At 44.3% G+C, this 27,699-nt stretch overlaps 1 protein-coding gene across 2 annotated transcripts in view; it reads right to left on the bottom strand.

The window, feature by feature from the left end:
- ATP6V1H (ATPase H+ transporting V1 subunit H) overlaps positions 1–26,599 on the bottom strand; it is a 158,018-nt gene extending 131,419 nt beyond the window's left edge. For both annotated transcript variants that reach the window (XM_040433044.1, XM_040433045.1), the window contains exons 1-2: positions 26,465–26,599; positions 24,419–24,480 (exon numbers count right to left, since the gene is read on the bottom strand). The gene's annotated coding sequence lies outside the window, so the exon portion shown is untranslated. The remainder of the gene's footprint in view (positions 1–24,418; positions 24,481–26,464) is intronic.
- Positions 26,600–27,699: the final 1,100 nt, after the last annotated feature.

Raw genomic sequence — 27,699 nt, 5'->3', positions numbered from 1 at the left:
TCCAGCAGTGGGTACATAAGGTCCCACACGAGTTTCCCGGTAACACCCAGAGTGGGGGGACATTCTGGGGGTTGAATCCGGGAATCTCGCCCCTCGTACACACGAAATTTGTAAGTGTACCCTGAGGTACTCTCACAAATTTTGTATAGCTTCACGCCATACCTCGCCCGCTTTGTGGGAATATATTGGCGGAAACTGAGTCTCCCCTTGAACGCAACGAGAGACTCATCAACCGCGACCTCCCTTCCAGGTACGTAGGCCTGCTGAAATGTGGCCCCAAAGTGATCGATGACCGGCCGTATCTTGTACAGCCGGTCATAGGCAGGATCACTTCGGGGGGGACATGCTGCATTATCGGAATAATGCAGACATTTCCGGATGGCCTCAAACCGGGGACGTGTCATGACCATACTGTACAGTGGGGTCTGGTATAGGACGTCCCCACTCCAGTATTGCCTGACACTGGGTTTTTGGACTAGACCCATATGCAGCACGAGGCGCCAAAATGTCCTCATCTCGGCTGCACTGACCGGCGTCCAGCCACCGGGTCTAGCCAAAAATGAGCCTGGGTTTTGAGCGACGAACTGTTGGGCGTACAGATTCGTCTGCTCCACCATCAGATTCACCAGTGGGTTACTGAAAAAAAAACTAAAATAGTCTATTTCAGTAAACCCCACTGTGGGAATCTGGATTCCAGGATTGCCAGCAAAATCCGGAATCTCAGGCTCAAAGTCCACTGGGGGACACCAGCTAAGTTCATCGGCAGGGGGCTCCGGTGGACTTATTTGGTGGGCCGGGAAACCAGTACGAACCCCAGGGCGGCTCGTACTAGGGTGGGCCACAGGATCCCTAGCATGTGGGGCCCCTGGCTCCGCCTGGCGGCGTCTCCGCCGCCTTGGTGGCTCATCGTCATCAGATGATGATGAGGAGGATGCGGATGATAAAAGGAACGTGGGGTCATCCTCATCCTCACTGGGGCTCTCAGAGTCGGAGGCAATCTGGGCGTATGCCTCCTCGGCCGAGAACATCCGGCGGGCCATGGGTGTGTGTGCGTGTATGTGTGCGTGTGTGGAAACCTTTATTATATGTGCGTGTGTGTGGGGGCAACGGGTGTTCGCGTACTAAAAAAGGCAAAAAAAGAAAGGGCAAGTGTTAGGAAAAAAAAAGTTCAAACTTGCTGATCAGCGGTACAACGCTGATCAGCGGTCGGTGGGGTGGTGGGGCGGGCGATGCGCTAACACTGGACGGACGCTAAAAAGTGCCGGCCAGTCAGCGCACGCAGAAAAAAAAAGTGGTGGTAAGGGGGCTGGTGGTGGGGAAGGGGGGTGGGGTGGGGGTCTGGTGGTGGGGGGGTCTGGTGGGGGGGGGCAAGTGGCAGGGGGGGATCTGGGGTCTGATGGATGGATCAAAGAAAGTTTGGAAATAAAAGTTTTTTTTTTTCTTTTTTTCTAACTAACTTTTCCCTTTCCCTGCCTAACGGTGCCTCTCCCTCACTGACCCTAACCTACCTGGGTGGCGATGGGTGCAGGAGGGTGATGGATGCCGATTGTGGGGACACAGGAGCTCGTTCTGGACGGTGCTGCACGGTCAGGGTGCTGGACAGGAAGAGGAGGGGAGAGAGGAGCGCAGGAAGTTTGAATCTCGCGCCTCTCTCCCCTGCTCCAATCAGCACCCTGGACAGCGGCGTTCAGCACCAGGGCCAGCACCGCCTCTCCAAATCCTCGGACTGCGATAGGTGGTGTAAAATTACGCCACCGATCGCAGTCTTTTTCCAGTTCATCGGGTCACAGGACACCCGAATGGACCGGAAACGCAGAAAACCGCAGGTCTGAATTGACCTGTGGTTTTCTGCGATCGTCGATGCGGGGGGGTCAAATGACCCCCCCCTGCATTGTTACGGGATGCCGGCTGAATGATTTCAGCCGAAATCCCGTTCCGATTAACCCCTGGGGCGCCGGAATGCCGATTTCAAGTTAGGACGTACCGGTACGCCCTGAGTCCTTAAGGACTCGGGAAATAGGGCGTACCGATACGCCCTGCGTCCTTAAGGGGTTAAAGAGGACCTTTCACCGATCCTGACATTGTGAACTAAGTATCATGACATATACAGCGGCGCCCAGGGATCTCACTGCACTTACTATTATCCCTGGGCGCCGCCCGTTCTCCCGTTATGTCCTCCGGTATGTTCGGGGACTTAGTTATAGTAGGCGGAGTCTGCCCTTGTTCTGCAGGCGTCTCCTTCTCCTAGGCTGTAGCGCTGGCCAATCGCAGCGCAGAGCTCACAGCCTGGGAGAAAAAAACCTTAGGGACCAGTTCAGGTCTGAAGTCACTTTGTGAGGCTTACATAATAGAAAACACCCCTCAAGGTATTCAAAACTGATTTTACAAACATCGTTAACCCTTTAGGTGTTCCACAAGAGTTCATGGCAAATGGTGATCAAATTTCAGAATTTAGATTTTTTGGGCAAATTTTCCATTTTAATCCATTTTTTCCAGTAACAAAGCAAGGGTTAACAGCCAAACAAAATGCTATATTTATTGCCCCGATTCTGTAGTTTGCAGAAACACCCCATATGTGGCCGTAAACTACTGTATGGGCACACAGTAGGGCGTAGAGGGAAATGTGCGCCGTTAGTTTTTTGGAGGGCAGATTTTGCTGGACTGTGTTTTTTGACACCATGTCCCATTTGAAGCCCCCCTGATGCACCCCTAGAGTAGAAACTCCATAAAAGTGACCCCATCTAAGAAATTACACCCCTCAAGGTATTCAAAACTGATTTTACAAACGTCGTTAACCCTTAAGGTGTTCCACAAGATTTAATGGAAAATAGATACAAATTCAAAATTTAACTTTTTTGGCAGATTTTCTATTTTAATATTTTTTTTCCAGTTACAAAGCAAGAATTAACAGCCAAACAAAAAATCAATATTTATGGCTCTGATTCTGAAGTTTACAGAAACACCCCATATGTGGTCGTAAACCGCTGTATGGGAACCTGGCAGGGTGCAGAAGGAAAGGAATGCCATACGGTTTTGTAAGGCAGATTTTGCTGGACAGGTTTTTTTGACACCATGTCCCATTTGAAGCCCCCCTGATGCACCCCTACAGTAGAAACTCCAAAAAAGTTACCCCATTTTAGAAACTACGGGATAGGGTGGAAGAATTGTTGGTACTAGTTTAGGGTACATATGATTTTTGGTTGCTCTATATTACACTTTTTGTGAGGCAAGATAACAAGAAATAGCTGTTTTGGCACCGTTTTTATTTTTTGTTATTTTCAACATTCATCTGACAGGTTAGATCATGTAATATTTTTATAGAGCAGATTGTCACGGACGCGGCGATACCTAATATGTATACAATTTTTTTATTTATGTAAGTTTTACACAATGATTTCATTTTTGAAACAAAAAAAAAATAATGTTTTAGTGTCTCCATAGTGGGCAAAGGTGGGCAAAATTTCAATTTCATCAGTTTTTAATTTTTTATTTTATGCCGTTCACCGTTCGGGTAAAGTAACATGACCGTTTTATAGATCAGGTTGTTACGGACGCTGTGATATCAAACATGTGTGGGGAATAAAATAAAAAAATTCTGCCTTTAGCAGAAGTCTAATCAGCACCATGGACAGCCTCTGATCAGTACCATGGACAGCCGGATGCCTGTGAAGGCGTCCGGTTGCCATGGTAACCATCACTCGCTGCCACAGCAGAGCAGTGGGTGATGGGGAGGGAGGGTGGCCCCCTCCCTCTCCCATCGGGGGCTGAAAAGGCACAGCAGCCCCCAATGGGAGAGAGCTCCCTCCCTCTTAACCTTTTCAATACAGCGGTCCCTACGGACCGCGGCATGGAAGGGGTTAAACGCATGGCATCTGTGCCAGCACAGATGTCAGGCGTTTCGAGCAGAGTGTCAGCAATGTGCTGACACTCTGCAAGCCGCTCAGCTATCCTGAGAGAGGGGGCGGGCGGATGATCGCATGCCTGCCCGCCCCCCCCAGCCGCCGCCCTCCCTGCCGCACTCCCCCGCTGCGCCCGCCGGCAGATAACAAAGAGGGCAGCAGGGAGGGGGGGTTAAACATTAAAATAAAGGTTATTTGAAGTTTCTGATCCCCACAGTCACAGACCGCAGGGATCAGAAACTTCCGAAACCGCAGGTCTGAATTGACCTGCGGTTTGCTGCAATCGTTGACATGGGGGGGGGGGGGGCAATCGTTGACATGATTTGAGCAGGCACCGGGTTCCGATCACCGCCCGCCGGGCGGCAGTGATCGGAACTATACATGACGTACCGGTACGTCATGTGTCCTTAAGAGGTTAAGATTCATTATATGATGCGAGGTAAGCTCAATGACACAGCAGAAACAACATAAAGCATAGAGTTAAACTGTTGTTGCTGGGCAGGAGTCTAGACCAATCACACAGTCTGTGTGGGAAATGCCCCTAGCAGGAGCTGCTAGAATCATTACACCAGAGGAGAGAAGCTAAACAGACATTCACTCCACTAAGAGCTGTGTTTTATGGAAGCAGAGAGGCCAAAATAGGTATTTAAAACAGTTATATAATGTTCCTACTGTTAATATAGTGATTAGAACTGTATACTGAACTAGTTATATATGTGTTTACTTACAGTTCCACCAATTGCAAACTACAAAGTTCACAATTGCAACCATTTAAATTCCATATTGCAATCCAAATTGCATACAACCATACCAGATCATACTCAACCAATCTGCAAATAGTAACTGCTAACTGCATACTGCAAATTGCGACCAAATTCAGCAAGCAGAACTATTAGTTAACCTCAGATATACCTCTCAGAGAGATCATAAAGTGCTTAAATAACTTAAAGTGAGAGTACAGATACTCAAGAGAGAAATATATCCACCATCTTATGCATACCGTTATTCTGTGATATCTTTTCAACACGTGTTATGTACATGGACTATCTGCTGCGGAGGCGGCCGTGTTATATGAAGAAAAGTTGAAGTTAATAATTAAAATTATTTCAAGCATTTGGTGTGCTCTTTAAACCTACTGTTTCCATAGAACGGCACAAGAGGAATTACAGAGTAATAGACAGTCTGGTTATACTAAAAGTCAGAAAGATCAAAATTCTTCTAATGCCACAGCGCAAAAGGCACTTCATAGTGCTGCACCTGCCACAGTGGAACTATTACCCTCAGAGGGTGAAGTGATAGCGCTCCTCAACGTGCACAGTAAAGAGCGCATTAGAGCAGCAGAGCGCCAGCATATACCGCCACGCAGCAACTGTTCCCTGACATAGCAAGCAAAGACACCTCAGCGGAGCTACCATAGAGGCCATAGAACATTTGCATTAGTCAAACTGCAGCTGACTCTTAAAGTGGCAAAACGGCAAAGGCAAAATAGTCAGAGAAAGAGCGCCAACCCTCCTGCGATCCCTAGAGAAAGAAAGACGCATGGTGGGAGACCAAAGTCCAGAGCTAGAGTGCCCGCATCGCTATCCACGGAGAGACCACCTACTGCAGCCAGCTAGTTTCCCGCCACTAGGCCCAAAGCCTGCAGCAGCGTATCCAAGCCAGCACATTGCAAGTCTGCACAGAGCATCGCAAGTCAGCGCAGAGCATCGCATCATCAATAAAAGACACTTCTCCTTTAAGACAGACATTTGTTCCGGCTCTTCAGAATAAGGTCAGAGCTTTCCTTATTACTTATCATTGCACATAGGTTTTGGTATAAAGTGACATTTTCGTGTTCAGGAATAAAAGACAAAAAGGACTCTATTGCATTAAAAGTGAAAGTCATTTCTGCATTTGTCAGTATTGCATTTAAAGTGTAAGGCATTTTATTATTGATTGTTATAGCATTTAAAGTAAAATGTCTGAGCCTAGTATTACCATGCCACTGTTAGAGGATACAAAGATAGAGTAGAAGTTGAAGAGCAAGGGAACCTGTCTGAGGTAGAAGAGCCTGATGCAGCATTAGTCTTGCCTCAAACAAATATAGCCCAAACAGATGAACTAAGACGTTCATGTGCCAAAAAACCGACCTCAAAGATGCTGGAAAATTTGGAGCAAGAATCAGCATTAAAACAGAAAAAGTTTGCCCAGAAGTATGATAGGGGGAAATCGTACATTAAAGACATTCATTGAAAGCTAAAGCAAGAAAGTATAAAAAGGAACTTGAGTGATATGGTAGAGACGGTAGAAGAATCTAAATCGGAGCTTATGGCAGCATATGTCAATCTGCGGTCATTTACGACACCTTCCCAGGATATTGCAAGGAACATGGACACATGTACTGCAGTCACTAAAGATTTGGTAAAGCTCATGAGAGAACTATCATTTGCAGAAAACTATGATGAAGTTAGAGCAAGAAGTAAAATGAATGAGCTTTTTATGAGAGAATATGCTAGGTCCTCAGGTGGTACCACAATCTAAAATGTGACTTCCTTCACTAGCAGTAGAGCCACCGACATATCAGGGTCCTCAAATACATCAGCCAAAAGAAAAAGAATTAGCTGAACAACTTGCTGTCAAAAGAGCAGAAATTGAAATGGAAGCTGCCATCGAGGCGCAGTGCCAACTGATAGCTGAAATGGAGGCACAGCGCCATCAGATGGAAGCTGAAATGGAAGCACAGCGCCAAAAGATGAAAAGTCTGGAAAGGCAGAAAGAAGTTAAGATCATAGAAGCCAGACTCAGAGTACATGAGGAGGATATGAGTCAGAGTAGTCATAGGTTCAAATCTGTACTAAGTGAAGAAAAAGACTCCTATTTTCCATCATACGCTCAAGAGAATGAAAGGAAATCTCCAGCATGTAGTGAAGAAATACGTTTTTATCCTTCCATCCCTGCTCAGAAAAACAAAGAGGCCTTATCCAGTGTTAGTGGGTAAATTCACACCTTTTTCCTATCTCTACCGGAAAACATGAAGAAAGGGACTCGCCTAATTCAGAACTAAGTGAGAAAATAGAACAGGATGATTCAATTCCTAGATGCCATGGCAATGTTCAGGAGAATATTACAACCTTTATTCCAGCAAGACCACAGAGAACAGTCCTAGTTCCGGAACCTACTGTATTTTCGGGAGACGTACTGAAGTTCATAAAGTGGAGGGCAAGTTTTAAGATAATCATTGAGCATCATTGCTTCAGTCCAGTTGACAAGTTATTCTACCTTCAGAGATATGTTGGTGGAGAAGCCAAGGAAGTTCTTGAAGGTAACTTCTATAGAAAAGACGAAGAAGCCTAACAGCAAGCTTGGAAAAAATTGAATGCAAGATATGGTCATCCTTTCTTAGTACAAGGAGCCTTTAGAGATAAACTGAAAAACTGGCCTAAAATAGGTCCTAAAGAACACTTCAAACTCCAAAAGTATGGTGACTTCCTGCAAGCATGCAGCAATGCCATCCCACATGTACGAGGACTGGAAGTACTGAACGATTATCTAGAAAACCACAGGATGCTAACTAAGCTACCTGAAGAAGTGGCTTCTAGATGGAATCGCTGTGTGACTGAACAGTTAGGTCTAGGTAAGGAATTCCAAAGTTTTAAAGAGTTCTCTGAGTTCATCAATAAGGAAGCACGGATAGCATGTAATCCAGTAACAGCATCTTATGTCTTAAAATCCTTAGAAGAAAGGCCTGAGAGGGATATAAGACGCGCAAGAGCAACTAGCTTTGCAACCAACACAGCAGATGAAGGTCCAGATACCTACGAGAGCAGTCCAAAGTCACTACTGGGATCAGTAAAGAGACAGAACCAACTACTACCTTCAAATGTATGTTCTGTGGAGAGAACCACTCCATACACAAGTACAAACAACAAACGAGAAGTCCCCAGATGAAAAGAAAAGGTTTGTATTGGATAACCAACTGTGTTTCGGATGTCTAAGAAAAGGCCATGTTACTAAGGAGTGTAAGAAAAATGCCACATGCAGCATTTGCAAAGGACGTCATCCTACACCACTACATGAAAAACGTCCAAAGAAGGATAAATCCTCAATACTGAGGAAGGAAAGAAAGTATTGGTATTTTCTTGCAGAGTGAGGGAAGGAGAAAGCGACGGCACATCAATGATTGTACCAGTTTGCATTTCAAATCCTAAAAGGAGGAACAAGATGGTATACGCCTATGCGCTACTGGATGCCCAGAGTGATGTCACCTTCATTGATCAAGAAATCTGCAAGAAATTACAAGGGGCTACAGTACCAGTGAAGCTCAAACTCACCACAATGACTGGGAGAAACACATTAGTGAACAGTCAAAAGGATCAAGGGACTGAGAGTTAGAGGACTTCATTCAAACTGCACATTAAATCTACCTCCAGCTTATACAATAGACGATATACCTCTAGATCGAGATCGCATACCTACCTGTGAAACAGCCAATAAATGGGAGCAGGATTGTGTCATTGTGTCCTTGAATCCGACATTGCAGACATAAGTTCTAAAGAAAAGAGTGTATCCCAAGAAGACAAAGTTCATACACACTCTAGAAGAAAGTATTCAGCAGAATCATCTTGAAATGCCCTTACCTTTTAGAGAACGACCTCGTCTGCCAAATAACAGAAATCTTGCCCTAGCAAGATTAAAATGTTTGAAGAAAAAGGATGGTAAGAAATCCCATACTGAAGAATGATTTGAAATTCATGAAAGGCATCCTCGAAGAAGGACATGCAGAGAAAGTTAATAATCAGCCTAAAGAAGGAGAAGTGTGGTACATCCCACATCAAGGTGTCTACAACTCAAAGAAACCAGATAAGATTAGAGTGGTATTTGATTGCTCAGCAAAGTACAATGGTGTTGCATTGAACGATCATCTACTAAAAGGACCAGATCTTACAAACACTCTGCCTGGAGTACTCAGTAGATTCAGAAAGCATCCCATAATAGCAGTCATGTGTGACTTTGAAAAGATGTTCCACCAGTTTCATGTGAAGAATGAAGATAGAGACTTCCTGAGGGTCCTATGGTGGGAGGACGGAGATACAGATTCAGAGCTAGCAGAATACAAAATAAAAGTACACTTGTTTGGAGCAGCATCGTCTCCAGGTTGCGCCAATTATGGTATGAAGTACCTGGCCATTTAGAATGAAAAGGATTGCCCATCAGCAGCAAATTTTCAGAAGAAAAACTTTTGGGTTGTATCAAAAAGGGCATAGATGCCCTTGATGAGAACATAGTCCTACCACTGTACAAATCACTGGTCAGACTACACTGAGTACTGTGTACAGTTCTGGGCTCCTGTGAACAAGGCAGACATGGCAGAGCTGGAGATGGTTCAGAGGAGAGCAACCAAAGTAATTACAGGAATGAGGGAACTGTAAGTACCCTGAAAGATTATCAAAATTAGGGTTATCCACTTTAGAAAAAAGATGACTGAGGGGAGATTTAATTACTATGTATAAATATATCAGGGGTCAGTACAGAGATCTCTCCGATCATCTATTTATCCCCAGGACTGTGACAAGGGGACATCCTCTGCGCCTCGAGGAAAGAAGGTTTGTACACAAACATAGAAGAGGATTCTTTACTGTAAGAGCAGTGAGACTATGGAACGCTCTGCCCGAGAAGGTGGTGATGGTAAGTTCACTAAAAAAAAAGAGTTCAAGCTGGGCCTGGATGTATTTCTGGAGTGTAATAATATTACAGGCTATAGCTAGTAGAGAGGGGTCGTTGATCCAGGGAGTTATCTGATTGCCTGAATGGAGTCTGGAAGGAATTTTTTCCCCCTAAGTGAGGAAAATTGGCTTCTACCTCAGGTTTTTTTTTGCCTTCCTCTGGATCAACTTTCAGGATAAAAGGCCGAGCTGGATGGACAAATGTATTTTTTCGGCCTTATATACTATGTTACTATGTTGATAATGGTCTCAAAAGTCTAGAGTCCACAGAATCTGCAATCAAACTAGTGAAAGAAAGCCAAGAGTTATGCGCAAGAGGAAACCTGCGCCTTTGCAAATTCATCTCAAACAGAGAGGTACTGGAATCCATCAGTGACTCTAAACGTGCAGCAACAATGAAGAATGTAGATCTCAATTATGATCATCTTCCGGTCCAGAACGTACTTGGATTGGGATGGAATGTAGAGAATGACAAGTTCTTCTTTGAAGTATCTATTGAAGAGAAAGTTGCAACTAGACGCACCATTCTTTCCGCAGTGGCTTCTATATATGATCCATTGGGATTCTTGGCCCCAGTAATCCTCAAAGCAAAATAAATACTACAAGAATTATGCAGACAGAAGTTGGGATGGGACAAGCGCATACCTGAAAATTTGAGGCAAAGGTGGGAGAGTTGGATAAGAGACTTGCAAAACTTGAGAGAAGTTCGGATACCCAGATGTTTTGTACCTCATGATTTCAGAAAGTACAAGAAAATAGAACTTTATCACTTTTCAGATGCCAGTAGCTATGGTTATGGTCAGTGATCCTACATCAGAGTAATAGGAGAAGAAAAGATACACTGTGCCCTGGTTATGGGGAAGGCTACAGTTGCACCTACCAGTTTTCAAACTAGTGAGAAGAGTGTTGTTACAAATAGGAGACTCAAAACTTGACAAAAAAAGTAAAAAAGGTCTCACTACTCCACTTTTGGAACGTCCTATACAGAAGTTAGTTGTTCTACTTGAGTGATAAGACATTTGGAAGTTGAAAACATGATGGAAAACTCCTCAAATTCATGTTTAAGTCCTACCAATACGAACATAGAATTATAGGTAATTTTGGTGGGAGTCTAGCTGGCCAGCTAAGACCTGTCCTAGGTTGCTAATATGGCTTGTGTGTTTATACAGCTAGACCTGCCAATAACCTTAATACAATTCCTATGTTTGTGTGTTAAAGACAAAAGCAGAGTTATTTACAGCGACTTCATCTTTAGATGTTATATAACTGTTATATATATTTTGTTCACAGAAGCAGAAAAGATAATATGCCTTTAAGATTCATTATATGGATGTGAGGAGCTGCTAGAATCATTACACCAGAGGAGAGAAGCTGAACAGACATTCACTCCACTAAGAGCAGTGTTTTATGGAAGCAGAGAGGCCAAAATAGGCATTTAAAACAGTTATATAATGTTCCTACTGTTAATATAGTGATTAGAACTGTATACTGAACTAGTTATATATGTGTTTACTTACAGTTCCACCAATTGCAAACTACAAAGTTCACAATCACAATCCAAATTGCATACAACCATACCAGATCATACTCAACCAATCTGCAAATAGTTACTGCTAACTGCATACTGCAAATTGAGACCAAATTCAGCAAGTGAAATATTAGTTAGACCTCAGATATACCTCAGAGAGATCATAAAGTTCTTAAAGGGAACCTGTCACCTCCAACAAACATCCCAAGCTGGCAGCAGTACCTAAGAGTAGCCAGCAGCATGTTTGTAACGATAATTTTCTTCCTGCAGGTAGAGAAGCAAAAGCTGTAAAAACGTTCTTTAATCCCCTGCCCGGCGCTTCTCTAGTAAGGCTTGAAGTCACGAAGGCAGCGGCGTCCTTGCTTCAAGTCACGGTAACCACGCCCCCTTCCCTGCCTTCTCTGTGACTGAAAGCCGGCAGTTCGGCAAAGCCAGCCGAACTGTCCTGCATAAGCGCTGTCAATCACAGCGAAGTGGCAGGCAAGGGGGCGTGGTTACCGTGACTTGAAGCAAGAAGGCCGCTGCCTCCGTGACTTCAAGCCTGACTAGAGAAGCGTGCCGGCAGGGGATTAAAGATCGTTTTTACAGCTTTTGGTTCATCTGCCTGCAGGAAGAAAACGATCGTTACAAACATGCTGCTGGCTACTCTCAGGTAATGCTGCCGGCTTGGGATGTTTGTTGGAGGTGACAGGTTCCCTTTAAATAACTTAAAGTGAGAGTACAGATACTGAAGAGAGAAATATATCCACCATTTTATGTTGAATGACAAGATTGAACAGTTGAACCACCATCTTATGCATACCGCCATTTTGTGATATCTTTTCAACAAGTGCTTTGTACATGGACTATCTGCTGCGGAAGCTGCAGTGTTATATGAAGAAAAGTTGAAGTTAATAAAGAAGTTATTTCAAGCATTTGGTGTGCTCTTTAAACCTGTTTCCATAGAACGGTGCTAGAGGAATTACACAGTAATAGAAAGTCTGGTTAGACAAAAAGTCAGAGAGATCAAAATTCTTCTAATGCCACAGCGCAAAAGGCACTTCATAGTGCTGTGCCTGCCACAAACATGGCCACCGCTGTTGGATTGCAGGGTGGTTGTACCCATGAAAAGAGCAGTGTATAACCCAGCCAGCAAAGGAGGCAATGTGGAGAATCACAATACATTAGTAAGTGCCTTGTATTCTCTTTATCTACATGATAAATGCCATTCGCTGAAGTGAGAAAACCCTATATTCAGTTGTTTCAAGATATCTCTTATGCACAGGACCAGCCACTCCACTCATTTCAGAGGGCTGCAGGGGGCCCCTGTTTTTGTGATCGATGGGGTTCCCAACGGTAGGACCCCCACTGATATAATAGTTGTCCTCCAGTGGATAGGGGATAACTTAAAGCAACCGGAATATCCATTTAGGATGCTTCAGATTTTTTTTTTCCTTTGCAGTTTGTTTTAGTTTTACATAGAACAATAGAATGTGTCGGCAGATAAGAACCATTTGGCCCATCTAGTCTGCCCAATATACTGAATACTATGAATAGCCCCTGGCCCTATCTTATATGAAGGATGGCCTAATGCCTATCCTATGCATGCTTAACCACCTCCGGACCGCCTAACGCAGGATCGCGTTCCGGAGGTGGCAGCCCTGCGCAGAGTCACGCATATATGCGTCATCTCGCGATGGCCGAGATTTCCTGTGAACGCGCGCACACAGGCGCGCGCGCTCACAGGAACGGAAGGTAAGAGAGTTGATCTCCAGCCTGCCAGCGGCGATCGTTCGCTGGCAGGCTGGAGATGTGTTTTTTTTAACCCCTAACAGGTATATTAGACGCTGTTTTGATAACAGCGTCTAATATACCTGCTACCTGGTCCTCTGGTGGTCCCATTTGTTTGGATCGACCACCAGAGGACACAGGTAGCTCAGTAAAGTCCCACCAAGCACCACTACACTACACTACACCCCCCCCCCGTCACTTATTAACCCCTTATTAGCCCCTGATCACCCCTGATCACCCCATATAGACTCCCTGATCACCCCCCTGTCATTGATTACCCCCCTGTAAAGCTCCATTCAGATGTCCGCATGATTTTTACGGATCCACTGATAGATGGATCGGATCCGCAAAACGCATACGGACGTCTGAATGAAGCCTTACAGGGGCGTGATCAATGACTGTGGTTATCACCCCATATAGACTCCCTGATCACCCCCCCTGTCATTGATTACACCCCTGTCATTGATCAACCCCCTGTAAAGCTCCATTCAGACGTCCGCATGATTTTTACGGATGCACTGATAGATGGATCCGATCCGCAAAACGCATCCGGACGTCTGAATGAAGCCTTACAGGGGCATGATCAATGACTGTGGTGATCACCCCATATAGACTCCCTGATCACCCCCCTGTCATTGATCACCCCCCTGTAAAGCTCCATTCAGACGTCCGCATGATTTTTACGGATCCACTGATAGATGGATCCGATCCGCAAAACGCATCCGGACGTCTGAATGAAGCCTTACAGGGGCATGATCAATGACTGTGGTGATCACCCCATATAGACTCCCTGATCACCCCCCTGTAAAGCTCCATTCAGATGTCCGCATGATTTTTACGGATGCACTGATAGATGGATCCGATCCGCAAAACGCATCCGGACGTCTGAATGAAGCCTTACAGGGGCATGATCAATGACTGTGGTGATCACCCCATATAGACTCCCTGATCACCCCCCTGTCATTGATTACCCCCCTGTAAAGCTCCATTCAGATGTCCGCATGATTTTTACGGATGCGCTGATAGATGGATCGGATCCGCAAAACGCATCCGGACGTCTGAATGAAGCCTTACAGGGGAGTGATCAATGACTGTGGTGATCACCCCATATAGACTCCCTGATCACCCCCCTGTCATTGATTACCCCCCTGTAAATCTCCATTCAGATGTCCGCATGATTTTTACGGATGCACTGATAGATGGATCGGATCCGCAAAACGCATCCGGACGTCTGAATGAAGCCTTACAGGGGCGTGATCAATGACTGTGGTGATCACCCCATCTAGACTCCCTGATCACCCCCCTGTCATTGATCAACCCCCTGTCATTGATTACCCCCCTGTAAAGCTCCATTCAGACGTCCGCATGATTTTTACGGATCCACTGATAGATGGATCGGATCCGCAAAACGCATCCGGACGTCTGAATGAAGCCTTACAGGGGCGTGATCAATGACTGTGGTGATCACCCCATATAGACTCCCTGATCACCCCCCCTGTCATTGATCAACCCCCCTGTCATTGATCACCCCTCTGTAAGGCTCCATTCAGATATTTTTTTGGCCCAAGTTAGCAGAATTTATTTTTTTTTTTTCTTACAAAGTCTCATATTCCACTAACTTGTGTCAAAAAATAAAATCTCACATGAACTCACCATACCCCTCACGGAATCCAAATGCGTAAAATTTTTTAGACATTTATATTCCAGACTTCTTCTCACGCTTTAGGGCCCCTAGAATGCCAGGGCAGTATAAATACCCCACATGTGACCCCATTTCGGAAAGAAGACACCCCAAGGTATTCCGTGAGGGGCATGGCGAGTTCCTAGAATTTTTTATTTTTTGTCACAAGTTAGTGGAAAATGCTTATTTTTTTTTTTTTTTTTTTTTTCATACAAAGTCTCATATTCCACTAACTTGTGACAAAAAATAAAAAGTTCCATGAACTCACTATGCCCATCAGCGAATACCTTGGGGTCTCTTCTTTCCAAAATGGGGTCACTTGTGGGGTAGTTATACTGCCCTGGCATTCTAGGGGCCCAAATGTGTGGTAAGGAGTTTGAAATCAAATTCTGTAAAAAATGACCTGTGAAATCCGAAAGGTGCTATTTTGAATATGGGCCCCTTTGCCCACCTAGGCTGCAAAAAAGTGTCACACATCTGGTATCTCCGTAATCGGGAGAAGTTGGGGAATGTGTTTTGGGGTGTCATTTTACATATACCCATGCTGGGTGAGAGAAATATCTTGGCAAAAGACAACTTTTCCCATTTTTTTATACAAAGTTGGCATTTGACCAAGATATTTATCTCACCCAGCATGGGTATATGTAAAAAGACACCCCAAAACACATTCCTCAACTTCTCCTGAGTACGGGGATACCAGATGTGTGACACTTTTTTGCAGCCTAGGTGGGCAAAGGGGCCCACATTCCAAAGAGCACCTTTCGGATTTCACAGGTCATTTACCTACTTACCACACATTTGGGCCCCTAGAATGCCAGGGAAGTATAGCTACCCCACAAGTGACCCCATTTTGGAAAAAAGAGACCCCAAGGTATTCGCTGATGGGCATAGTGAGTTCATGGAAGTTTTTATTTTTTGTCACAAGTTTGTGGAATATGAGACTTTGTATGAAAAAAAAAAAAAAAAAAAAAAAACTCATCATTTTCCACTAACTTGTGACAAAAAATAAAAAATTCTAGGAACTCGCCATGCCCCTCACGGAATACCTTGGGGTGTCTTCTTTCCAAAATGGGGTTACTTGTGGGGTAGTTATACTGCCCTGGTATTCTAGGGGCCCAAATGTGTGGTAAGGAGTTCAAATCAAATACAGGAAAAAATGAGGAGTGAAATCCGAAAGGTGCTCTTTGGAATATGGGCCCCTTTGCCCACCTAGGCTGCAAAAAAGTGTCACACATCTGGTATCCCCGTACTCAGGAGAAGTTGAGGAATGTGTTTTGGGGTGTCTTTTTACATATACCCATGCTGGGTGAGATAAATATCTTGGTCAAATGACAACTTTGTATAAAAAAATGGGAAAAGTTGTCTTTTGCCAAGATATTTCTCTCACCCAGCATGGGTATATATAAAATGACACCCCAAAACACATTCCCCACCTTCTCCTGAGTACGGAGATACCAGATGTGTGACACTTTTTTGCAGCCTAGGTGGGCAAAGGGGCCCACATTCCAAAGAGCACCTTTCGGATTTCACAGGTCATTTTTTACAGAATTTGATTTCAAACTCCTTACCACACATTTGGGCCCCTAGAATGCCAGGGCAGTATAACTACCCCACAAGTGACCCCATTTTGGAAAGAAGAGACCCCAAGGTATTCGCTGATGGGCATAGTGAGTTCATGGAAGTTTTTATTTTTTGTCACAAGTTAGTGGAATATGAGACTTTGTAAGAAAAAAAAAAATAAAAAAAAAAAATCATAATTTTCCGCTAACTTGTGACAAAAAATAAAAAGTTCTATGAACTCACTATGCCCATCAGCGAATACCTTAGGGTGTGTACTTTCAGAAATGGGGTCATTTGTGGGGTGTTTGTACTGTCTGGGCATTGTAGAACCTCAGGAAACATGACAGGTGCTCAGAAAGTCAGAGCTGCTTCAAAAAGCGGAAATTCACATTTTTGTACCATAGTTTGTAAACGCTATAACTTTTACCCAAACCATTTTTTTTTTACCCAAACATTTTTTTTTTATCAAAGACATGTAGAACTATAAATTTAGAGCAAAATTTCTATATGGATGTCGTTTTTTTTGCAAAATTTTACAACTGAAAGTGAAAAATGTCATTTTTTTGCAAAAAAATCGTTAAATTTCGATTAATAACAAAAAAAGTAAAAATGTCAGCAGCAATGAAATACCACCAAATGAAAGCTTTATTAGTGAGAAGAAAAGGAGGTAAAATTCATTTGGGTGGTAAGTTGCATGACCGAGCAATAAACGGTGAAAGTAGTGTAGGTCAGAAGTGTAAAAAGTGGCCTGGTCTTTCAGGGTGTTTAAGCACTGGGGGCTGAAGTGGTTAAACTCCTCCACTGTATTTGCAGCTACCACTTCTGCAGGAAGGCTATTCCATGCATCCACTACTCTCTCAGTAAAGTAATACTTCCTGATATTACTTTTAAACCTTTGCCCCTCTAATTTAAATCTATGTCCTCTTGTAGCAGTTTTTCTTCTTTTAAATATTCTCTCCTCTTTTACCTTGTTGATCCCCTTTATGTATTTAAAAGTTTCTATCACATCCTCTCCGTCTCGTCTTTCTTCCAAGCTATACATGTTAAGGTCCTTTAATCTTTCCTGGTAAGTTTTATCCTGCAATCCATGTACCAGTTTAGTAGGTCTTCTCTGAACTCTCTCCAAAGTATCAATATCCTTCTGGAGATATGGTCTCCAGTACTGCGCACAATACTCCAAATGAGGTCTCACTAGTGCTCTGTAGAGCGGCATGAGCACCTCCCTCTTTCTACTGGTAATGCCTCTCCCTATACACCCAAGCATTCTGCTAGCATTTCCTGCTGCTCTATGACATTGTCTGCCTACCTTTAAGTCTTCTGAAATAATGACCCCTAAATCCCTTTCCTCAGATACTGAGGTTAGGACTGTATCACTGATTTTATATTCTGCTCTTGGGTTTTTACGCCCCAGGTGCATTATCTTGCACTTATCAACATTACATTTTAGTTGCCAGATTTTTGACCATTCCTCTAGTTTTCCTAAATCCTTTTCCATTTGGTGTATCCCTCCAGGAACATCAACCCTGTTACAAATCTTTGTGTCATCAGCAAAAAGACACACCTTACCATCGAGGCCTTCTGCAATTTCGCTGATAAAGATATTAAACAATATGGGTCCCAGATCAGATCCCTGAGGTACCCCACTGGTAACAAGACCATGGTCTGAATATACTACATTAACTACAACCCTCTGTTGTCTGTCCCTCAGCCACTGCCTAATCCAGTGATGGAGAACCTTTTAAAGACAGAGTGCCCAAACTGCAACCCAAAACCCACTTATTTATCGCAGAGTGCCAACACGGCAATACTATAGTCCAGTATAGTATATCTTCCATGTACTTTATCATTTAGCTATAATAGCCTGCCTACATTCAGTGCGCTGCCTGAGCTGTTCATAGTGCGCCCTGCGCTGATGAATAGCAGAAGTCACTACTTTCACACTAGCGTTGTTTAAATCCGGCATTCAATTCAGACACCGGAACTGCCCGCCGGAACCGGAAAAACGTGTGAAAACGGATTACATTTGAATCCTAATCAGGATTTTGATCACAATGAAAAAATGCATTGAAAAAACGGATCCGCCATTTATGGACTTTAACTTTTTTTTCACATTTTTCGGGTTTAACATGCAAAAGCCGGATCAGATTTGACTGAACACACGGCGCCGGATCCGGCGTTAATGCAAGTCAATGGGAAAAAGACCGGATCCGGCGTTCAGTCAAAGTGTTCAGGATTTTTGGCCGGAGGTAAAAATACAACATGCTACGGTTTTCTGAAAAGCCTGATCAGTCAAAAAGACTGAACTGAAGGCATCCTGAACGGATTACTCTCCATTCAGAATGCATTAGGATAAAACTGATCAGTTCTTTTCCGGATTTGAGCCCCTAGGACGGAACTCAGCGCCGGAAAAGAAAAACGCTAGTGTGAAAGTACCCTAAGGCATATTGGTACACCATAGACTTTTTCCAGGGTGCGGGTGCCCACAGAGAGGGCTTTGAGTGCCGCCTCTGGCACCCGTGCCATAGGTTCGCCACCACTGGCCTAATCCATTCAAGAATATGGGAGTGCAAACCCAAAGACTAATTTATTGATAAGCCTTCTATGTGGGACAGTATCAAAAGCCTTACTAAAGTCTAGATAAGCGATGTCTACTGCACCTCCGCCATCTATTATTTTAGTCACCCAATCAAAAAAATCTATAAGATTAGTTTGACATGATCTCCCTGAAGTAAACCCATGCTGTTTTTCATCTTTCAATCCATGGGATTTTGGATGTTCCACAATCCTCTCCTTTAGGGTCCATTCACACGTCCGTAGTGTATTGCGGATCCGCAATACACCTGGCCGGCACCCCCGCAATTGCGGACAAGAATTGAACATGTTCTATTTTTTTCGGGAGCCGGAAGATCGGGGGCCGCGCTCCGGAAATGCGGATGCGGACAGCACACTGTGTGATGTCCGCATTTCTTCCGGCCCTATAGAGAATGAATGGGCCCGGATTCGTTCCGCAACGTTGCAGAACAGATCCGGATCCATTCTACGGACGTGTGAATGGACCCCAAGTATGGTTTCCATTAATTTCCCCACTATTGATGTCAGACTTGCTGGCCTATAGTTGCCCGATTCCTCCCTACTACCTTTCTTGTAAATGGGCACAACATTTGCTAATTTCCAATCTTCTGGGACGACTCCTGTTACCAGTGATTGGTTAAATAAATCTGTTAATGGTTTTGCTAGTTCACCGCTAAGCTCTTTTAATAGCTTTGGGTGTATCCCATCAGGCCCCTGTGACTTATTTGTATTAATTTTAGACAGCTGACTTAGAACTTCTTCCTCTGTAACGACACATGCATCAACAGATTCATTGGTCTTCCTCCCTAACTGAGGTCCTTTTCCTTCATTTTCCTTAGTAAAAACTGAACAGAAGTATTCATTGAGGCAGTCAGCTAGTTCTTTATCTTCTTCCATATACCTTCCTTCTTTTGTTTTTAATTTGTTAATTCCTTGCTTTAATTTCCTTTTTTCATTTATGTATCTGAAGAATGTCTTATCGCCTTTTTTCACTGAGCTAATTTCTCTTCTGCCTGTGCTTTAGAAGCTCTTATAACTTACTTGGCCTCTCTCTGCCTAATCTTATAAATTTTCCTGTCATCCTCGTTTTAGGTATTTTCATAATTACTAAATGCTATCTTTTTGTATTTAATGATTTTGGCAATTTCTGCTGATTACCACAGTGGTCTTTTTTTTTTTTTGGCTTTCACTGACAAGCCTAATGCAATTATCTGTTGCCTTCAATAGTGCCACTTTTAAGTGGTCCCATTTGTCCTGGACTCCATTGAAACTGTTCCAAATCGGATAGGGACTCATATACCACTCATCTAATTTTAGAAAAGTCAGTTTTTCTAAAATCTAATACTTTTGTTTTTGTGTGGTGTGACTCAGTCACATAGTAAAACACACTGACTGGTGATCACTAGATCCCAAGCTTTCCCCCACAGTAATATCAGATACCATATTCCCATTTGTGAATACTAAATCTAAAATGGCCTACTTCCGGGTTGGCTCCTCCACTACTTGCTGTAGAGATAATCCCAGTAGGGAATTTAGAATATCTGTACACCTGGCAGAACTAGCTATTATCCAGTTTATATCAGGAAGATTAAAGTCTCCCATAATGATAACTTCCCCTTTCAATGTCCTTTTAGCCATTTCCTCAACTAGTAGATCATCTAATTCTTTGACTTGGACAGGTGGTCTATATATCACACCTACACAAGCTACCTTATGATTATCAAGCTGCAATGTAACCCAAACTGACTCTAAATTGGTCTCGCTAACTTGTATTAGATTAGATGTTATGCTATCTTTCACATACAGGGCCACCCCTCCCCCTTCTTGCCTTCTTTGGCTTTCCTATATAGAGAGAACCCTGGTAATGTTATATCCCAGTCATTACTCTTATTGAACCATGTCGCAGTAACAGCCACTAAATCTATATTGTCAGATGCCATTATAGCCTCAAGTTCATTGATCTTATTCCCTAAACTGCGAGCATTTGTAGACAAGAATCTGAGCTTGTCATTTCTTAACCTATGTGCTACTGGCATCTTCTGGCATTGTTCCGGGGGGCAGTCGAGCTGCTGGATTATCACTCTTTTGCCCCCCTTTCCTAGTTTAAATGCTCCTTAGAAAATACTTGGAACTGTTCACTGAGGACATTCGTTCCTTTAAGAGAAAGATGCAAACCATCTTTCTTGTACAGTTCTTTTCCATTCCAACGAGAGCCAACATGAGACACAAAGCCAAACCCTTGGTTCAGACACCATTCACCAAGCCATACATTGAATTCCTTAATGCGAATCTGCCTGTCATGCTGAAGGTTATGTACACGCAAAACTGCAGAGAACGAAACAGTCGATGCAACCTCCCGTATATCATTACCAAGTGTGTGAAAAGCTTCCTTTACCTTTGAAACCTCATTGCAAGATAGATCATTTGTCCCAAGATGGACAAGAACATCCAACTCCCTTTCCTGCTTTGCTTGCTTAACAATATTAAGGATACGTCTTATGTCCCTGCTAGCAGTAGCACCTGGGAGACATCTCAGAAAACCCTTTTCCTCAAATTCACACCTCTTATGATAGAATCGCCCATCAACAGCTGCTTACTCTCAGTCCTCACCTTATCCTTTTTGTCTTTGGCAGCAGTCTTGCATACCTTAGGCCAGGGCTGGCCAACCTGCGGCTCTCCAGCTGTTGTAAAACTACAATTCCCACCATGCCCTGCTGTAGGCTGATAGTTGTAGGCTGTCTGGGCATGCTGGGAGTTGTAGTTTTGCAACAGCTGGAGAACCGCAGGTTGGCCAGCCCTGCCTTAGGCATAGGAGATGATTGTTCATCACCCACTGTGCCTGAGCAATCCTCCATGTTGCTCTTGCACTCTGAAGGTGCTACAAATAAATTATGGAGAGCCACAGGTTGTGGGACATGTCTTCTATCACTGTGTTGTCACTGTGATTTCGTAGTAAAGAGATCACAGAGAGGCACGGAGCATTATCAGTCATGTTAATGCTCCGTGCCTCTGCAGTCTGCATCGGGTCTTGGCACTCTTTCACGGAGCGGATGCCACGCACGGCATCCGCTCGTGTGAACCCAGCCTAAGTCTACCAGAACCTGCAGTAACCCATCTTCCATTTCTAGGGGGCCTCTGTGGCAGTGGCATTGCAACATTCCCAGCCCGAGTTTGTTTAACAGTTAGTTTACAAATCTTAGGTTTGATGGACGGACCGGCACACTTAATATCTGAGATCCAGTGAAGGAAGAAGAGTGAGAAGGGGAGAGAATCAGTGTATAAAAACTAATTTATTGACCTAAAATGGCGTTAGAGGTAAAATACAAAGAGTAGGGATAAAAATAGTACAAAAATACTACAAAAATAGTGTGGAATTCCGGATAGAATTGGTGCAGAGGGTAGTTCAGTTGTCCGGATTAAGATAATCTTATAGTAGTCCAGGAAAAAGGTTATGAATAGGTGTAGTATTCCGGAAAAAGGGGGAAAGAGAAAGTCTCAGTGCACCAGCCGTGTTTGGTGGTCAAGGTGATCTGTGCCTGTACGGCCGGGAATAATCCATTGTATAGTGTGCTGGAGTGGTAGTTATGGTGCACAGTGTGAGGTACTGATAAATTAATGCATAAAATTAATATCAGTTGATGCATAAAAAATGCAAAGATTAATGCATAAGATTTATATAAATCGCAAGTAGGTCGCATGAGATGGTGAGAGTTTGTTAGAAAGTTATGTGGCAGGCAGATCAGTTGTAAAGGTCTCCGGTGGCGTCCCACACAGAAGCCATGATCTGCCTGCTGTTACCTTTGCGGCGTCTCATCAGTGCTGCCGATCCTTTCCTGTGTGCTGCAGGTGGATTCTCCTCGTTCCCGGCTTGTGGGCAGAGTGCGCAATGGACTCTACGCCTCACGTGGTGTGTGATCGGCGTCCCATGTGATTCAGGACCGCTGGTTATGTGAATCTTGTAGTGAGGGATATGCCAGCTGGAAAGTTGATCGGGAAGCGCTTCCTATTGGTGGTCGATATCCTCTATTGGTGAAAGACCCCCTACAGAGGATATCGACCACCAATAGGAAGCGCTTCCCTATCAACTTTCCAGTCGACATATCCCTCACTACAAGATTCACATAACCAGCGGTCCTGAATCACATGGGATGCCGCTCGTCTCAGACCACGTGGGACGCCTATCACACACCACGTGAGACGCCAAGACCACGTGGGGCGTAGAGTCGATTGCGCACTCCGCCCACAAGCCAGGAACGAGGAGAATCCACCTGCAGCACACAGGAAAAGGATCGGCAGCACTGACGAGACGCCACAAAGGTACCAAAGGTAACAGCAGGCAGATCACGGCTTCTGTGTGGGATGCCACCGGAGACCTGATCTGCCTGCCACATAACTTTCTAACAAACTCTCACCATCTCATGCGACCTACTTGCAATTTACATGAATCTTATGCATTATTCTTTGTATTTGTTATGCATCAACCTTTTTTTATGCATCAACTGATATTAATTTATGCATTAATTTATGCGTAATTTTTTTGCACTACAAACAGTACCTCACTCTGTGCACCATAACTACCACTCCAGCACACTATACAGTGGATTATTCCCGGCCGTACAGGCACAGATCACCTTGCCCACCAAACACGGCTGATGCACTGAGACTCTCTCTTAATTCCCCCTTTTTCCGGAATACTACACATTTTTATAACCTTTTTCCTGTACTACTATAAGACTATCTTAATCCGGACAACTGAACTACCCTCTGCACAAATTCTATCCGGAATTCCACACTATTTTTGCACTATTTTTATCCCTACCCTTTGTATTCTACCTCTAACGCCATTTTAGGTCAATAAATTAGTTTTTATACACTGATTCTCTCCGCTTCTCACTCTTCTTCCTTCACTGGATCTCAGATATTAAGTGTGCCGGTCCGGCCATCAAACCTATCACTCTGTAACTCTGCCTCTGGCTGGGTGAGCCAGTTAGACCTAGAGCACCTTGCATGATATTAGACGGGTGAGCACCCACACAACCTATTGCCTCAGTTTACAAATCTTAGATTTCAAAAATCTAATTTCCTGCTGCATTACTGAGAGCTGTCTACAGCTCAGACAGCATCCAAACCTCCGAAGAGTGGAACCTGAAATAAAAGCACAACAATTCCTGCACAGAACCAGGTCTGCCATTTTAAAGAGGGGAAAGATTTTAAACAAACCTTACTTTTTTAGATTGTATTAAACCTCCTGAATATCTCTAGTGTACTTAGCAAAGGACTGAAAACTAAAGTGATTTATTGAAAAATTTCCTTTAAATTGATGAGATTTGTTATCTTTATGTATATTATAAGGGATGGTGTACCCTAAGATAAATGGTTAAGAATATCAGAAGTTTCCTGATCATTTTGACCTGTGGAGAACTCTCCTTGCAGCCTCGCTTATTTACAGGGTCACTTACTCCTCCTGGACGTGTAAGTTACAATGGTGGGGGGGGGTTTCATTAACCCTATACCAGGGGATTGTTGTAATTAAAGAACAGACATAATAAGTGCGGTTGATACAAAGTCCCTCTCATTTTTCGTGTCCTTCACAACCTGGAGAGTCCTGTGATGGCACAACAAGCCGTCTGTTTCCTGTAAACACTCATCTGAGGGGAGGACCATGATGTCCACACCAGGACGGGTTCTTTCCAGCTCTCAGTCTTACCTCTAACAAGTAACAAGCAGGAGGATCAGGATTCTGGCGGTGCTGGTAAAAATGAACGTGTCCTACGGAAAAAGATAAAAAATTATTATAGTGAAAGGCAGCATTGTTCATGAAGATAGTCGTCGGTGTGCTTCTTAACCCCAGCTAGAGGATCTCGTGCTCACATGTGTTATTAAACCAGTCACACATTCCTCCCGGCACAGAGGAGGGGGGACACGAGGTGCTTTTCTTCTGATTTTTCATAGATTCTTCAGAGAGGTGGACTGTGCCCCAAATCAATCATTCCCTATTCTCATAGGCTTTGGGCCCACCTTTGGCTAGCGAGCAGGTACAGGGCCCAGCTGAGCAGTTCTGCCAGCGCTCGGATCCGCACCAATCAAAACATTTGACATGTGAAACGGTTTTTAAATGACACCTACAAGTAATATATATATATATATATATATATATATATATATATATCACTCCCGTAACATCGCTTTCTGGTGCAGTGTTAACATTACAAAACAGGGGCATGTCACCACCGCAGCCAATGACCAGCTGTAGCGGGTACCCTCTTAAAGGGGCTCTGTCACCAGTGACCTCCCTATCCAACTGTTTTTACAGACACATAGCTGGGGTTCACCCGATTAAAGCACTGTTCTTCCTTTGTTGATTCGAGGCCCCATTGCTGAATTATAGTGCTTTTGCTTAATATGCAAATTAGGCCTTTGGTGCAATGAGGGCATCACCATTGCTCTCGTTGCACACAAGCTCCACTCATTTTTGTGGGCAGACCCTCCCTCAATGGATTGATTGAGAGGGCCAGGCAGTGGCAGAGCAGACGGTTTTGGTCAATCGCATTAGTAAAACATAAGGCAGATTTGCTATTGTGGGGCCTGGGAAAGCTGGGTGACAACCACCTGGAGAGGTGTAAAGGCAGTCATATTAGTTGTGTCACCCAGAGACAGAGAAATCTCTAACTGCATGCCTATGGAAGACCATGCAAAAATCCTTCTGCCATTTACTCTCCCATGTACAAGCAGAGCGCTCGGAGGAGACACCGACTGCTGCTCCAGCATCTAATGCTGACACATACTTGTCGAATATCTGGTCCACAAATGAAAGCTTCAGCAGAAACATGGCATCCAGAAGAGATCCAGGCTTTATGTGGCACCACCCTGTTAGCCAGGGCCTCAATCACACCTGCATTGGCTGTGAATTAGGTACAGAATACTGAGTCAATGGGGGTCATTTACAGAGTGCGCCATGCCACTCTTTGGGGTTAAAGTCCCAAGACCCCATTGCAACTTTTGATGCGTTTTGACATCGTTCTCGCCACTCGGAGGGCGAATAGCCTGGCAAGTTCACTAACATTTCTGCCGGGAAACAGGCATAAAGGATGGCGAGAAACCTCTGCACTACAGGCGCACAAAGCGCGAGCGTGATCTTAAATTAAGCGCGTCCTCCAGCAGCATATAAAACGCCAGTCTTGGGTATAATAATGCATCCTTAGGCACCAGCAGAGGCTGGCATTAGAGCTCCGTTGGACTGGATCCATCATACAACGTGGCCCTCAGACCAGATAATGTTGAGTATCCCCGGTATTGGGGGGGGGGGGATCTTTAAGCCTATGGCGTACACGTGGTCTGCCACTTACCACAGTCCTGAAATATGGGGTCTTATAATATATTGGAGTAAGACACTGAACCTCGCATTGAGCAGAAGCGCGCCAGGACAGGTTTACATCTTCTACAAGACAGGGTCACCCAATAATGCCCCTAGGGCATGCCACTCATGGCTTACTATGTCAACAGGCAGGCTGCGTAGAAGACTAAGCTCACTCCAGGTAAAGAGTCAGACAGCTCCAAACATCTGTGCAGTGACAAACCCAGCTCTGCTACATACATGATAATGCACTGGTATATCGTACACACAGTGCACAGCCCGTGACATCTAGCAGCATCCTCAAGGCCGGGCCAGCACTGGCGCAGGAGGCCGCACAGCCGCCATTAGCCCTTCTGCACAGAGCGGACAGCACACAGCACCAATGTGCCCATCACTCACCTCCACCACAGGCTCGGCGCCAGGAGCGGGCAGACGGCAGGATCCTCACACCCGTGACCTCTCCGCTGCACTGCTACGGCTGACAAGAGGAGCACGGTCATGTGACGGGAACTGGGTCAGGTGACTCGATCCCGGAAGCAGGTACAGTATGGTCACGTGATTCCTGGAGGGGCGGGGGAGGAGTTACTGTTATGTATACAGCGCTGCTGTGTGCTGTCAGTGTACACACACCGTGGAGATACTACACCTCCCAACATCCTAACCTTCTTATACTCCGTGCCCTGGAGTACATATTGGGAGGTTTTTATGGTTTAATTTTTTTTCCTCCTGCCATATAATTTTTATTTATTTTATTTTATTTTTTCGTGCCCATGCTTATATGGGGGCTTGTTTTTTGAGGGATAGTTTGTCTTCTTTAGTTTAACCATTTAGGGTTCGGCTGCACGTCGATGTGTCCCAGAAAAATTGCTCAACACAAAACGATAAGGCTACATGGCGACATTTCCTATAATGTACTGCCGCGCAACGGTCGCAGCAAATGTATACAGCCCAGATAAGCCCCCGAATGTGTACAGGCCACGGTCATCCTGCTACCCCCAATACTGTGCCCGCTGGCGACAAACACTATACTGTCAGAAATAACAGTGCCGTACAGATACTGCTAATACTCCCCAAGAGTGCCTCCATTAGTAGCAATGCCCTCTATACTGTGCCCACACAGTATCCCTGGTAGTAATAATGCCAATACTTATAATGCCCCTCCTGTAGTGCCCCCTGTATTATATAGCTCCCCCATAGTTCAGGTATATAATGCTTCTCCAACCCCCCGCCCCTCTGTAGTGCCAGTATATATATACCCCCTGTAGTGTTAGCATATAATGCTCCTCAGCCTCCTCATATTGCCAGTATATATATATAATGTCCCCTCGTAGTACCGGTATATAATGCTCGTATATCTCCCCTGTTCTTCCTGAATATAACGCTCCCCCTGTACAGCCAGTATATAATTATATAATGCTCCCCCTGTACAGCCAGTATATAATTATATAACATATAATGCTCCCCCCTGTACAGTCAGTATAAAATTATATAATATTATATAATGCTCCCCCCTGTACAGTCAGTATATAATTATATAATTCTCCCCCCAACTTAGTGCCAGTATATAATGCTTCCCCCACCCTAGTATCAGTATATAATGCTCTTCCATCCCCCTGTTGTTCCTGTATACAATG

The sequence above is a fragment of the Bufo bufo genome, chromosome 5 (genome assembly GCF_905171765.1).
Source record: "Bufo bufo chromosome 5, aBufBuf1.1, whole genome shotgun sequence".
NCBI lineage: Eukaryota > Metazoa > Chordata > Amphibia > Anura > Bufonidae > Bufo > Bufo bufo.
Note: the sequence above shows the minus strand (reverse complement) of the source record. Positions and strands in the feature narration are given on the sequence as shown.